Source organism: Lytechinus pictus, chromosome 3, assembly GCF_037042905.1.
Source record: "Lytechinus pictus isolate F3 Inbred chromosome 3, Lp3.0, whole genome shotgun sequence".
NCBI classification, from domain to species: Eukaryota; Metazoa; Echinodermata; class Echinoidea; order Temnopleuroida; family Toxopneustidae; genus Lytechinus; species Lytechinus pictus.
In genome coordinates, this window is record NC_087247.1 from 8,925,639 (window position 1) to 8,942,930 (window position 17,292).

Here is a 17,292-nt window from a genome sequence, read left to right on the forward strand (position 1 = left end):
TTGAATTGTAATGTATGCCCGGGGCCGGGTCTCTCACTCAGTCTCGGGGAAAATGGAGGAGCTAGCTCCGCGCCCGGGGCTCGGGCCGGTGTAGCGGCGGATTCGGTTCCACCGGCGGATACCGTATCCGCCGGCAGATATCGTTCTTAATGGCCGATATCGTTTTTAATCGGAACCATATCCGCCGGGTTTGACGCGGCTTGATGTTTGCAGATTTGGTTCCTCGGCGGATTTGGTTCTATTGACGATACGTGTAATATTTATTTGGACAGACGTCCAACATCGGCAGCGCGCGCATGCGCGGCTCTGGCAATGTCGTTACCAATGGGGGGAGGGGATTTTCGTCCGCCTTTAGACTTTTAGTGAATTTTTATTCAGGGGCGGATCCATACAGCTTTTGACGAAGGGCTCGATGGGGGTGAGGGAATAGGAGAAACAATGACTCGATATATCATGTATACATAGACCTGGCACATGCGCCAAAACTTTGCTATTTATTATTATCAGATTTTGATGAAATTTTCATCATTTTGTTTTGTAGGCCCTACGTGAAAATTTATACTACTTTCAGTCCGCAGTATGCATCGATATCTTTAACTGTGCTTTTTCACACCATGATTAGTGTAAGTTTGCCAGACTGGCGAAAATTTGTACCCCCATATAGGCCTATGGTTTTTATAAAACTACAGATTTTCAACGAGTTAAAACTTCATAATTTCAAAATAAATGAGGCAAATTAGTTTATGAATATATATTGCTGTTAACTCATATTATTGCTTGTAGAGTGCTAATTTTTTGTGAAAACATTTTTCAAACAAACATTTAAAAAAAGAATTTCAAAACATGATTAATATCTTATGTAGTTTATTGTAGGCCTATTTTTAATTTGTCATGTATTTTTTTTATTTGTTTTTTTTTTATTCCTTTTTTTTCAATATTTTTGTTAAGGAATCTGAATTAAAGGGATGGTCCGGGCTGAAAATATTTATATCTTAATACATAGAGTAGAATTCACTGAGCAAAATGCAGAAAATTTCATCAAAATCGGATAACAAATAATAAAGTTATTGAAGTTTAAAGTTAAGCAATATTTTGTGAAAACAGTCATCATGAATATTCATTAGTTGGGCTGATGATGTCACATCCCCATTTTCCGCTTTCTTATGTTATCACACAAAACCATATTTTTTCATTTATTTCATACTTGTGTGAATAATATGTCTCCCTTATAATGAAATAAGTTGCAGCAATAAATATCTAATGCACTAAATCAGTTGTCAATCCAAATTTTCTAGTTCTTGGAGGAAAAAATTTGAATAAACCTAATTTCATATAATAAATTACAAAAGAACAAGTGGAGATGTGACATCATCAGTCCACCTAATGGATATTCATGACGTAACAGGCGGGGGGGGGGAGTTGCCCCCTGGCGGATTTAACCAGGAATAAAAGAAAAACGGGAAAGGAAAAAAAAAGGAGGGAGAAAGAAAGGGAAAGGGGAATGAGGGGATAAAAGGAAAGGAAAAAGTGAAAAGTCAGTCTGAGTCTGACTCTGTCCCTAATCATCAGAATAAAGGCAAAATGTTGAGGCTTTCCTCTTCAAGGCCTAATGTAACTAGAATCCGAAAGGTAGCTGGCTCTCAATTAGACTAAGGCTAACCCACCTCTTCTTCGAACTTCATTTCGCAACGTTATTCACGCGCGGTGCGCGTGCATGCATGACGTGTGAACGTGATGAATGAAGGATATCGCGATAGCGCTAGAACGATATCTTCCGAATCTTCCGAAGGGAGTGGCCTTTTTTGGTACTGAATCCGCCGGAGGAGAACCATATCCGCCGGCGGATTTGGTGCCTAGAACAGTATCTGCCAGGCGCAGGATCCGCCGGTACACCGGCCGCCGAACAGTGAGTAGAGGCGCCGGTCAGCAAATTCGGATCGTCCCACCGGCATGGCACTAGTTTACAGGTAAGAAGAGGGTCAGACTACGAGACTGTCTCAGTTTTCGGAAAGACTTCCATATGTCCCCTCCACTAAAATTGAAAAAGAAATATGGAGAAGGTTTATCAAGAATTATCTAAAACTACAAAAATATGGCTTTAATCTTTATTCCGTCAAAATCTCGAGTGTGTGTAATGTACTCCTGATGGCGTGGCCGTGGGTTTATTTAGCCAGAAAAATAAATAGGGCCTACCCAATACTCTTGGAGAGTTGACTAGTCATAATATTGGTTGATAACCATTATGAAATCCATGGCTTTCAACAATTCCTGCCATCTCGGTGAGCTGAGTAAGGCGACTGGAGATGACTTGTTCTCAGTCAGTCGGCAAGCCCTCAAAAGTAGCTTCTTTTTTTATCCAAGTGATATTCATGACTAGAGGGTTTTTGCATTGTTAATGAGCTTGGTGCGGACGAAAACACCTCTTTTTATTTGGCCATTGCTGCTCTAAATATTGACCAAATTTCATGTTTTTGGTATCTTTATATTAAAGAAGAAAAGTCATTCTTTCAGGTCGTGTGTTTATTAAAAAGATAGTGTAATATAGTTGAAACTTTTGATCTAAAACATGAAAGAAAATTATTTTCATGCAACAAAAGTTGTTGTTTTTCCACTTAATTTCTGTTTGAGCCCAAATGATTTTTAGGTTATGATAAAGCTGAAGATCTAAGCTTTAATATTGATATAATTTTTTATAAGAAGAGGTATTTTAGATGGGTCAGCAGCCAGCTTTTCATAGGCCAAGTACATTTAGCAGCTCAAAAACAAGAATACTGCGCTCTGATTGGTCATGGAGAACACCCATGCAAATTCCAATGTTCCCCACACTGGGCCTCTGCAAGGTCACACTCACCATGTGGTAATCTCTTCAAATTACCCGCGCCTGTTGGTTTGAAAACATTGTTCAGCCAATCAGAACTCTGGATTTTATGTTACTTAGAAATTTCAGAAATCTTGTCTTGCATCTCGATGGAAAAAGCTGGCTGCTGACCAATCTAAAAGATGCCACATATCAGGAGTGACATTGTCAGAAAGAAAAGAGTTTGAGCTTTTTGATGATATAAATAATGTTTGTGCCTAAAACCAGGGACTCAGTTTTATAATTACGAGGGGAGCAATAAAAAGCTCTCCTAGAACTTTTAAGGAGAGCAGTAGAGGAGCTGCAAAAAGCTCTTCATCAACATACAAGGGGAGCTTTTTGTCCAATTAACAAAATGGATGGAGGAAATGTATGTACTATAAAGTTACAATCAACAACCAAAGGAAGTATTTATAATTGTTTTACAGTGTATTGTAATTAGATTATGTGTTATAAAACCTGTTTGAGTTCGGTTTTGACTTTGGCAAAAGTTAAAGGGGAATCCAGCCTTGGCCATTAAAGGCAAAGACTAACGTTGTAGACATGTTATTTAAAAAAAATCAAGTGAGAGATGAAATATGTATATGAATGCCTTTCTATCAACCTAAAAACTCTGAAACCAACAAAAACATCGAAAGAAATGCTTTTGATAGGTTATAATTGAAGATTTTGTATAATTTCTATCGTGCCGATAATAATTCAAAACAGTTGCAACGGCCGAGTTCAAAAAAACGTTGTCTGCCTCCCTCTGTGATAAGAGACCGTGTAGGTCTGCCAATCAAACTCGCAGTTCCATCCATATATGGGCATGCATGATACATGCGATTGCTCTGTTCCTGTGTGAATCAGCTGCAGCACATGCAGTCAATGGATTACGCAACTATACTACCACGTTTATACCGGCCATACCGGCCATACAGCGGATGCGCTGTACGTGTACATAGAGTCTACGTGTGATGCGCAATACGGTAGTTGGTTCTTTGGTTTGCCGCAGTGTTTTGTGCTCAACTCGAAAAGTAAAAAGTTAGACGAAAAAAAACCCGAAATGGACGAAGGTAGGGAGAAGAAAAGTGTCGCACAGATACTTACAATAATGCACTTCAGAGATAACCTTCCTTGTGTAAGCATGGCTTTCCAAAAGCCGCATGTTTCGCACTTTTGGACTGATAGGTATGCAAATTAGGGATGCACATCATCCCTCCAATCCCCTAACCCTACCATACGCGCCGCGTTTCGGGGGGGGGGGGGTTGCCACTGTTTTTACAATATAGGCCTACTATAATCGGCAATCTGGCTTTATTTGTCGATCGAACGAAATCGTGAAACAATTATATTTCTTCAAAAGTATATTTACAAGTTATGTTATAATTTCGGCCTCCGTTACAGCATTGTTTCCCTATAGGCCTATATATTTTTGTGATTTTTGTTCTGTAAACATTCATGATATAACTGCCTGATACTTGCAATCTGCAATTGTAATGCGTTTTTTAAAGGGGTACTTAAATCTGAAATTAATATGATTTGAACACATAAAGGAAAATCAGTAAAACAAAACAGTGAAAATCTGATCAGAATCGGCCCGGACAAGGGATAAATAGTTACGACATTTTAAAGATTGCATTATCTATTTGTATGTTGAAGATTTATCAATAAAAACATAAATAAAAAAAAAAGATTGCATTATCTGGTGAAACATATCTTCATAAATATTCAATGGGCAACTGATGTCATATCCTCACTTATTTATTTTGTATTTTATTACCTGGTTTATCCACCTTTTTTCCTCCAAGAACTAAAAAAAATGGATTGTCAACTGATTTAGTAGGCCATCATAAGAAAAGAGCAAGTGGGGATCTGACATCATGAGACCACCTAATCAGGGGCGGATCCAGCCTTCGCCGATAGGGGGGGGGGGCAGGATTTTTTTCCAGCCATATTTTCCCCGATCGGCCGCTCGAAGATGATTTTTGTTTTATTCCTTTGAAGGGGTAGTCCTCGATCATAGTAACTTCCTAGCTTTATTCTTAAATAAATCAACATGAATGTACAATATCATAATCCTTATTCGTATAATGCGAGCGCGAAGCGCGAGCAAAATTTAAAAAAAATAATTTTAATGTATTTTTCCTAAAATTTGAACATTCTGGGCAATGTTTGTTATCCTGAAAAAGAAGTATATGCAACTAAATAGTTACTACGAACGCGAAGTGCGAGCAGAAATGAACTGATGGAAAAGGTATCTGTAACAGACTTCTTGCAGTTAGCCATGAAGACGTTACATTTTTCAACAATTAAATAATGCGAGCTGACATTTTTTTACATTTTGACCTAAAGAATAGAAATTCTAAGCACTTTTTGAAACTTGAAAAGAATAGGTATATATATATATATATAAACATTTGATGCGAGCGCGTAGTGCGAGTGGAAAATTTCGAGATTTAGACCTACAAACGAGACACTCTATTCATGTTTTGTAAATCATGAAAAGGATGAGTAATTGGGGGTCTTCCTTACATTAATAATGCGAGCGCAAAACGCAGGCAGAAAATTTTTATACACGTTTTGAACTGATTGAAAAGGTACCCGTTAAGGACTGTTTGCACTTATAGCCATGAAGACCTTACATATTTCAACAATCAATAATGCGAGCGCGAAGCGCGAGCTGAAAATTCTTGACATTTCTACACAAAGAATTTAAAATTTTAATCAATTTTTGTAATCTTGAACAGGATAGCTATATAACTAAACAATTGATGTGAGCGCGAAGCGCGAGCGAAAAAAAATCGAGACTTAGACCTAAAATCGGGACACTCTGCTCATGTTTTGTAAATCATGAAAAGGATGAGTAATAGGGGATCTTCCTACATTAATGATGCGAGCGCAAAGCGCGATCATAAAATTTTTATATTGTGCTGTGAAACTGGATAATGATTTACATATAGAGAACAAGTTGAGTATCTGAATAAACATGCGCGCGCGTTTCAGATTTAGCCCGAGGCATTCTAAATACATCTTTTATCATGAAAATCAAAGCGAGCGCGAAGCGGGAGCTTAAACTATTTCATATTTCCGATCTGAAAAAGTCAATTTCAGCTCTATATTTCAAGCAGTTTGAAGGAAAATTGTGAGGTGGATATGGCTCGAACTTAATAAAGAGCTGATATTGTTCATTATCATTACTTCAAGTTTTGACATTGGACCGGGACATCCTTAGGACCTATCATCATATGAAAATGATGACTATCTTCATATTCCTCTTGCTAAGCGCAAGATGAAACAAAAGAGACAGTGTAATTATTAAATCTTATTTATTAATGCCTAATGAGAGTGAGAAATCTGATGATATTATGGCCTGAAAACTGGAAATTTCAAGCACTTTTGTAATTAGGAATACGATGCATCAGTTAATCTATTTTTAACCATTAATGCGAGCGCAAAGCGCGAGCCAACATTGTATTGAAAAGAGGATTTTAAGTAGTTTGTTGTATAATAAATATTGAGACATACAAACTCGCCAATCAAAATGCGAGCATTTATCGCTATCTGATACGTTTTGACAATTAGACCTGAAAAAGGGATATTTTGAAAACTAAATGGAATACACGAAAATGATAGGTACCTGATAAATCAAAATTTGCGAGCGCGCAGCGCGAGCCGAAATTTTAATATTCAGACCATAAAACTTTCATTTTTAAAGAGCACTTTTTAAAACTTGATTTGGAAACCACACAAAATAATGAAAGTTCGATTTCCGAGGTGAAATATATATTGACTTCCAAACTTGATATTTAAGCTCCATATTGAAAGAGATATGTAAATCACCTAACAGGGAATGCGAGCGCGAAGCGCGATCGAAAATTTTAGTGACATGAAAGATTCTTTTTATTTTCCAAGTCTTCCCCTCATCTTATTTTATTCACTCGTCTTCCTTCTCTTCTTTTTTCCCTCTCTTTTCCCTCCTTTTTTTCTTTCTTTCCTTTTTTTTCTTCTTTTTTGCTCCGCCAATAGGGGTGGGGGGGGGGGGGGCCCGGGCCCCCCCCCCTGGATCCGCCTATGCCTAATGAATATTCATGACGACTAGTTTCACAAAATATTGCTAAACTTTCAAATTTAATAATTTTGCTGTTATCAGAATTTGATAAAATTTTAGTGAATTCTCTTTTAGACATTTTCAGCCCGGTGTAACGTCTGCGGCCATAAAACTAATATCAATATCTGGTCGTAGCCGCGTTTTCCTCCTTTTGACAAGCACTTTTTGGCACAAAGCATATAAAGCCTTTTTTGGAATATATGGTTTCATAAATTCGTTCAGTGACGGGGTCTGGTCATTAGGTAATGTAAGAATTTTCTCCTTTAAAAATAGATATGTTCGACAACTCTTCGGTTGTGAAATCGATATATTATAGGCTAGGCCTGTAAATCATGTCAAGTGCGCTGGGCAAGATTATGCCTACCTGAAAGGTCAAGTCCACCCCAGAAAAAAAAAAGTTGTTTGATAGAGAAAATCAAACAAACAAAAATAACGCTGAAAACTTCATCAAAATCGGATGTAAAATAAGAAAGTTATGACATTTTAAAGTTTCGCTGATTTTTAAAAAACAGTTATAATATGCTCAATACTATGATATGCAAAATAAGAGTCAATGATGTCACTCACTAATTATTTTTGTTTTGTTTTTATTGCTTGAATTATATATCATTTCAGCTTTTACAGATTTGAAAATTAGGACCCTATATTGTCTGAACCAGATAATGTTAAAACAATTTAATCATACATCTTCGGGTAGGAATGCAACTTTATTTCACATGACAATGGGGAGAAAATGAGAATATTTCATATTTCATAATAATAAAGTACAAAAAAATAGTGATTGGGTTATGTCATCAGTCATCCCATTTGCATGCCAACTAAGATGTGCATATAACTGTTTTGTGAAATTTAGCGAAACTTTAAAATGTCATAATATTCTTATTTTAGCTCCGATTTTGATGCAATTTTCAGTGGTATTTTTGTTTGTTTGATTTTCTCTATCAAACAACTTTTTTTTTGTTTGGGTGGACTTGTTCTTGAACGGTGCATGGCTCAGGGGAAGTTGTGCAATGAATTCAGAAAAAAAAAATCAGTGGCTACATGATCCATGACGGGGGCGCAATGCCGCTCCATACCGGGCCCCCTGCATAGGTAATTTGCACACTTGGGATACTTACATTTACAATTTTGAGGATGTTGTACGTTGTTAGAGGGGTGCATGGGCAGGATGTGCCCCCTTGATCCGCCAGTGATTCGTAAGCTCCCACCACAATATAATAAATCACACACAAACCAGAATAGGGGTACAAAATTTAATCAACATTATAGGCCTACACGATTCATAAAAGGAAAGATGTAATCCAAGGCTATAATGAATACTATTGTAGACTTATAAGTATTTTTCCTGTAAGCCCATGAATATATATCAACTTGAAATGGGTCAATTAAAACTACCGCGTCTTGTCTTAGTATAAGCGAAAAAAAAATTATAAGCATAAAACAAAGTCATAATTACAAACATTACAACTGTTTGGACAATAAAAGGCCTAGGCATAGGCTACAAACTACAACAGTCCCGTTGAGTATCGTGATGTTGTTGAAACAAATTAAATTGCAAATTTTACACTACGTTCTAACATGCAGGGGCCGCGGAACCGAGGAGGCGTCATCATATCAGCCCCCTTTTTCCAAAACCGTGTACACTGATACGTAAAAATAAACATATGATTGTGATTTTTAGCCGATGACGGTCAGACCCCCACAAGTTGTCTCAGCTAGCCACCCCCCCCCCACTTTGAAAAACGTTCCGAAGCCCCTGGTACTTTGATTGTTGCAAAATACTTGGGGGGTTAAACTTTAAACAATCATTTCGGTCTTATTATAAGCTACAAACCCATAAAACAAAACAAACATAATCATGAAAACAAAGTCATAATAAAAAAGTGCTGTTTGTTTTAAATAAATTTACAGTTGCGATACTAGAAATGACCATTACCGTTTGTAATTTTGAAGAATAATACTCGGGAGCAAACCAAGGAACTCACAGACCTACAAACTATAACAGAGTCCCGTTGAGTATCGTGATGATGTTGAAACAGATTCAATTGCAAATTGACTACGTTGCCGCGGAACCGAGGTGGCTCATCATCAGCCCCCCCCCCCCTTTCCAAAACCGTGTACAAATACGTAAAAATGACCATATGATTGTGATTTTTAGCCGATGATGGTCAGCCCCCCCCCCCCCCACTTTGAAAAACGTTCCGCGGCCCCTGTTACTTTGATTGTTGCAAAAATACTTGGGGGATTTAAAATTCAAACAATCATTTTGTCTTATTATAAGCTATACAAACCCATAAAACAAAACAAACATAATCATGATGGTCTTATTATAAGCTACAAACCCATAAAACATGCATAATCATGAAAACAAAGTCATAATTATAAACAAGTGCTGTTTGTTTTACATAAATTTACAGTTGCGATACTAAAAAATGACCGTTACAGTTTGTAACAATTTTGGAGCAAACCAAGGAACTCACGCACCGCACCGCACCCACCCACCCCCTCCCCCCCCCCCCCATCAGTTTGAGTATTGCCAAACACAGAGAGAGTAGAGAGCAATTACGATAGGCCTACATGGAGCAGGGATATGCGTATCCCTGGTTCGAACATGCAGGCATCAATCCAAGTGGTGTTGGGATTTCTATAAATAGTCACACAGACACACTAGACTGGCCTTTGACCTCTTACGACCACATGAGACCGTATCATAAACACAATCAGCGCTCACAATCAGTGCGAGGACATGGCGGCAGTGGAAACGTGGGGATTCTTTGTAAACACAGACACGCTGATCGGCCAAACTGCAATGGCACCTCGCAAACGCCGATGTGTATATGGGAACGTACTTTCTAGAAGCAAAACACTTGTTCCTCGTCGCTCGTTGCCCCGCCTCCACACCATCAGAGCACCAATCAACGATCATCTATGAGCATTGCACACTCTCATCGGAAGAGGGCGCTACTAATAAATACATGGCACAATTTTGAAATGCAACGAACTTTCTGTCACAACGGACTCCTGCAACTGAAAGAGGGTCACTTATATTTCATATTTTTATAAATATATCCAATGATTTTTTGTGATGTGAGATTTTCATGACGGCATTTTAATATTGTAACTGTTATACCCATACTATTTTTAGGTATCAACATTGATTTTTTTTAAACAGGGAGCGATGTTATATTTTGCCTTTAAATGTTGTGTTGGGAAGGAGAAAAATAAATTAAACAGAATGGTGAAAGTTTGAAAGAAATCGGACAAGCAATAAGAAAGTTATAGCTGCTTTAAAATTGAGATCACTAATACTATGTAGATTTCAAATTGGCAACTGGATAAGTAATTTATGACAAGGGGCAAGGACAACTTTCCCATAGGCCATGTACTTTATTATCAGGGATTAGTGGTTTTCTCCTAAGTACCCATTCCCCTGGGGCAGTAATCTAAATATAACCCAGGTAGTATATTGTTTTATGTCCTCATGAAAGAAAAATATTAATTTGAAATAAAACTTTTGGGAAAAAAAAAATCACATTTTCGCCATAATATGAATTGGAGTACATGGAAGAGTAGTCCTTGCCTTACATCACTATGACATCCCATATGCAGCCAATTTGAAGTCTCCATGGGTACAGTGATTACCAATATTTACAACTTTTAAAAATTCATAACTTTCTTGTTGTTTGTCCAATATTGTTCAAACTTTCACCTATCAACTTGTCTGATTTTTCTTTTCCTTATAAAAACAATTTTTTATTTGGGTTGGATTCCCCTTTAAGTCACTGAAAATTTTTTTTTTTCGGGGGCTCCATTAAAAAAAAATTTAGTCAAATTTCGGGGGCTACTTTTTGCATTTCGGGGGCTCTATTTAAATGCTACTTTTTTGTATTTTGAGGAATACCTGTTCACTTATTAATGAATTATTACTTTTTGTTTAATATTGTATGATTTCTTAAATTATTTTTCATGCTAGAATCTTGGATGTGGGTGGTGTGGGTGGGTGTGTGCGTGTGTGTGTGACTGACTGTGAGTTGGACTTGGATATAAATGAATTCAATATCTAATTTCTACTCCATCTATTCCAGTACAATACCCTGTACTCAGCCATGTACACATAATACAGGTTCACATACCCTAACTTTTCCTGAAGTTCTTTGAAAACGCAGATCTCCATGAAAATTTCATTTCTCTATGGGGGAGTCTAAATTCGGTGAGAATGTATTCATTAAGAACTTAAATATACATGACAATGAAGAAAACATCAAACTTTATTGGCAGTTTTGAATAATATTCCTGAAATGTAAACTCTGTCTGAAACAGAAAATCACCATCATTGAGGCCTTTACTGAGCGAATTGTCCCCCAGAGCTCTGGCAGAGAGACAGCTCCAACTGGCTAGCTAGTAAAAGCGCCAATGCGTGAGCCTGCCGCCGGCCTTGTAAAATAGATGGAGCTTTGTTTGATGATTTATTGTCTGACATAATACCTCATCCAATAGAAAAAGAAAACAAATGAATTTTAAGTTATAATTAATAAATTAGATAACTTATTTTGGAAGTTAATAAGCCGTTTTGAAAAGCAAAGCCGAATGACAACTCACCAATGCTAGGTTACTAGACTCTGGGATTTATTTCCTGTGTAATTCGAATTATTTTATCACAGAATTGTGATATCTGTAGGGGAAACATATGTATTCGAAATTGCACATGGTGGTAGTCATAATGGACCCCTATACATGCAACTGTTTCCCGACCGTTGCGTTTATTTTTTTTCCATACCTGGTACCATGTGTATGGAAATACGTGGTATAGAAAAAATAACGCAACTTCAGAATTTGAAACTGCGCTACTCGCCATTATTAAGGCTTATTCATGATTTTGAGCGTGGATTTTGGATGATTTTTAAATGGTAAGCGGAGCTCGAGCATATGGCGCTAGTGGGTCGTAGAGTTGTTATCACTCGGCAATAATTTTGGGGGTGACATTCAGATTTTATGTTGCCCCCGAAAGCATGATTTTGGGTGATTTCGACGGCGACTTTAGCAGTTTAGGCATTTCCGCGCAGGTCACGTCAGCTATCGCGAGGCGCGCTATTAATCGCGCTACCAAAAATGGATTAAGGCGCGCATGTAGCGCGCGATCGCTCTCGCGCGCCTTAAAATCGAGTCCCTGTAAAACACAAAATTTTTGCACAATTTGCAAGTGAAAACAGAGGAAGAAAATTCTGTTTGAGGCATCTTTTCAGGCCAAAAATTCACTTATTTATCAAAATATTTCATTCAAAAGAAATGACCAATATAAAAGAGTAACATTTACTCTTGCCCATGGTACAAAAATAATCAATTTTACTCAAGGAGAAAGTGGTTAATTTATTTGAGAAAGAAAGTCTCACAATTCACGAGATTTTGCAGGGACATGAATTCAGCGACGAGAGGACTTGGATAAATCTTGCTCATTTTCTCATTAACATGGGGACTTGCAGACTGACTGTTTTGCAGGGAGAGGTTCGAATCCAAGTTCCAACCCGAAGTAAGAAGAAAAAAATAAAGAAAAAGAAAACGAAAGAAGGGGAATTTGGAGAAGTATTTTTAAACTTAGTGGAGGGGACATAAGGAAGTCTTGCCCAGTTGTCAAAGATTTATCCACACAAGAAATCTAGGAAAGTTCCTTCAATTTTCAAGTGCCACATCAATTGAGTGCACTAGTCAATGTAAACATCAGGTTTCATAACAAGTTTATCATGGATAATTATTGGAACTGGGCATGCTGGTCAACTGGAGTGGAAGCTATTTTTTAATGCCAGCCAAGGCCCAAGTCATGAAAAATAGACAGTGAACTGGGGGAATTGATGTCACTGAATCTACTTTTAGCACGCTATATATATCCCTGTAATTGCCGTCTATGTCCCACAGGGGTAGGGTAAGAAAAAAAAAATCCCCATAAACAAGGACAATCTCAATTTAAAAAAAATGTATCTTCCGAGACCTGATTTGTTTTGGTTTGTAGGAGGATTGAAGATATCCTTGTTTTTTGGGACAGTCCCAATTTTTTGACCAGTGCCTCTAGACTAGTACTAGGTCTATTGCCGAAGACAACGAAACTCGCCTCCAAAGACGGCTAAACTCGGGAGTTGAGTGCTGCAACTGAATATACATGTAGGCTAAGCCTTATGGCCAGTGTGGTGACCTTGCAGCGGTTACCTTCTTCTTCTTCTGTGTTGAATACCTCTGTTCACCGGAGAACTGTAACTGCAAGCCTTGAATTGCAGTACAGCATGGTAAAACAATGAGCTATTAGTCACTGTTTGCAGCAGCTTGATCAACAAGGTGCTGTCTTGAGAAATGTATATCATACACAAATTAAAGAGTACATGTAACAAGATGAAAGTCAGGAAACTGATACGAGACATTGCCAATGACACCAAGGAGGATAAGTCTGGTTCGTGCTACATGGTTGAAGATAGGAGTCTATTTGAAAGGCTTGAGAGCACTTTAATGGCATCCTCTGGGAAATGCTTCACAAGATTATTTCTAAGATGAGTATAGGCTATGCATTCACCAACAAAGAGAAAGACAGTTTCCGCAGGTGCATGGCAAGCAGGACAACTGCTACAGGAAACTAGTCTGGAGATCTTGTACAGTCGACTTTGGGTGAGATACATGTAGGTGCTGGTAAGAAGCTGAGCTTTCATATTGATGGCTACCTGGAGATGTGTAGGGTGAATGACGGACGAGAATACATGATTGGAAGCACCAAGTCAATATCATGGAACAGAAGAAGAGACAACGTAAGGGAGCTTTCTTTGGAGAGGGATGCAAGGGCCTTACTTTCCACTGCATTTGTTACTCTCTTCTTCCATGTCAGATATGAGCAACCTTGCTCAGGAGATCCAGTAGAGATGGAAGATTGTACTTTTCTAGAAGAACCTTGAGGATTTTAAAAGCAGGAATAGTATTCTCCTGGCAGACAACACTCGAAAAGATCCTGTGCCCCGTTCTGTCCTGAGGAAGTGAGATAATCTTTCCCACTAGACGCAGATGAAGGAGGGCATTTTCACGGTAACTGACGTTACACGGCACAATTTTACACACCTTTCATTGTGGGTATCTCAAAAATTACAAATGATGGGAGTTTGCTTTTGATAGAGTTAATAAAGTGAACCTTGCTGTATACTCTGATACTAAGTTTTTCAATGTAACCACATGTGTAACGCATCAGCAAGCAAAAATGTGTCGGTAACTGACGTTACACACAAAGGACATGCAATCCCAGGGTGTTCAGTAAAATTGAAATATCTCATGTCCCTGAGTAGATAGAGTAATAATTTGAATATGTAAATATACCTTCGTTACTAGGTTAAGATGTGTCAAAATATTAAATAATTTGTTTATGTCTTTTGGGGGCTATGATAATTTTTCCACAACCATACTGGTAACTGACGTTACACTTAGTTTGCCATAGAGATAACACATGGAAGTCAAATGTGTGGAATCATTGCATTGTATCTTCTGTGCAGGGCTTCAGATGAAAGTGAGCTTGATGTGGAAGTATACCTGAGTTTCTAGGAACATTTCAATAAAAAAACTTTTTCTTTTTCTTAATTCGTTTTTCTTTGATTTGAACATTTTATTATTACTTGTCGGTAACTGACATTACACATTAACATTGACCAGTGCTATATGATTTTCAAGGGCATGATTTTCTTGGTACTTATATGTAAGGCTTTTTGAAATCATAAAAGTTTCATAATACACATTTTAAATTATCAAAAGATAAGAAATGTATGTTTTACTTACTCAGGGGGGTGGGGGTCATAGGCTCATAGCAGCTACATGTATTCCTATAGTAATTTAATAGTGCATTGCCTGTACACATGGATTTTTCTGACTATACACCCATTCACATATATTCAGCAGTTTTTGTCTCACCTGCATAGCAGAGTGAGACTATAGGCGCCGCTTTTCCGACGGCGGCGGCGATGGCGGCGGCGGCGGCGTCAACACCAAATCTTAACCTGAGGTTAAGTTTTTGAAATGACAGCATAACTTAGAAAGTATATGGACCTAGTTCATGAAACTTGGCCATAAGGTTAATCAAGTATTACTGAACATCCTGCCTGAGTTTCATGTCACATGACCAAGGTCAAAGGTCATTTAGGGTCAATGAACTTAGACCATGTTGGGGGAATCAACATCAAAATCTTAACCTAAGGTTAAGTTTTTGAAATGTCATCATAACTTAGAAAATATATGGACCTAGTTCATGAAACTTATACATAAGGTTAATCAAGTATCACTAAACATCCTGCATGAGTTTCACATCACATGACCAAGGTCAAAGGTCATTTAGGGTCAATGAACTTTGGCCGAATTGGGGGTATCTGTTGAATTACCATCATAACTTTGAAAGTTTATGGATCTGATTCATGAAACTTGGACATAATAGTAATCAAGTACTGTATTAATGAACATCCTGTGCAAGTTTCAGGTCACATGATCAAGGTCAAAGGTCATTTAGGGTCAATGAACTTTGGCCAAATTGGGGTATTTGTTGAATTACAGCCATTAATTTGAAAGTGTGTTGGTCTAGTTCATAAAACTTGGACATAATAGTAATCAAGTATCACTGAACATCCTGTGCGAGTTTCAGGTCACATGATCAAGGTCAAAGGTCATGTAAGGTCAAAGAACTTTGGCCACGTTGGGGGTATTTGTTGAATTGCCATCATATCTCTATAAGTGTATTGGTCTAGTTCATAAAACGTGGAAATAAGAGTAACCAAGTATCACTGAACATCTTGTGCGAGTTATAGTAGTTTTCAAAATCAGCACTGCTGCTATATTGAATCGCGTGATGCAGGTGAGACGGCCAGAGGCATTCCACTTGTTTACTTTTAAACCTTTTCCTTTTCCAATCTCCCCCTCCCCTCAAAAAAGGCAAAATGAATATGGGTCTCCTCCCCTAGACATCCCTCCCTCGAATCTCATGCAGCCATGATGCAGTTTTATTGATTTATATTCTGGTCAGTGCAAGCAATGCTTGTTCATATATCTGTCGGATTTCAATTTTCTTCACAATTTGTTTAATCATTCTCTTTGCTAATTTCTTTTTTAAGCTGTCAACAAAAAATAAGCCCCAGCTTCTAAACTGAAGCTGAACTATATGTAAATTAGAAAAAAGACACAGTTTTAGTAGATCCATGCAACATTGATCAGAACTGTCAAATTTGAAATTTCACTTTTCATATCTATACTTAAAAAACAAAAAAAAAATTGTATCATACGTCTACATGTACACTACTAACAGACTGTATAAAAACCAGGAATTTACTTCTAGCCCGGCAATGCTCAAAAGAATCCTAGAAACTAAAAGAGGGGCCCTGGAAACCCCCATTCATCGCAATGCTAAGTTTATCAAATGTTGCAGTTTTAGGCAATGGGTTGGGAAAAGTACCCCCCTTCCCCGAAAACCGAAAACAAAACAATCTGATACAAACAATTACATGTAGGTACTTGGTAAGTACATGTGCATATATGCAAAACAATTTCACAGTAATTTTTTTTTGCACGATGGGAATGCAACTTCCTTCATAATTTTATATAGTATTCCTTGTGAACTATACCTTTTAAAAGTCAATAGCAAGCTCCTTCTGGTGTGATTTAATTAAGTGAAAGACTTAAATAACAAGTATACAATAATATTTCTTCACCATAAAATTGACCACATTGGCATTTCACTCTTGGTAACCAACGTTTAATCATGGTAACTGACATTACATTTTCCACATGGTAACTGACGTTACACATATTTAATGGTACCCTATGGCTTGATTGTTAATTGATTATCTTTAATTTTGGTGTAGAAGGGAGGGGTGTAACCTAAGGAGGAAATCTACCAGGTTTCATATATAATATATCCTCTTTTCTGGGAAATGAGAAAAAAAAGTTCATGTTTTTGGTAACTGACATTACATACCATATCACATACTTCATCAATATTTTTTTATCAGATAAATGAATTACTGGTGTTTCTTTCTATGGGATTTTATAAAGTGTGATAATAGCAAGCTTAATCACCGGGGAAAACAGCATGATCAAACCTGTTCTTTAAAAATCTGTCAAAATAAAATATGTATCAATATACCATTTTCAACAGTAAATTGTATCCATACTTTGGTGGCCATTTTGAAATAAAAAATGGCTGCCAGAGTCAGAAAAAAAAATTGTCCCAGAAACTTCAAGTCTTGTATTATAAAAAAACATGAAGCATTTGACATGAATATCAATTATATTTTTTTGCCTCTGTGTCCATCTGTGGTGAAAATGCCCAGGAGATTAATTGAGTCAA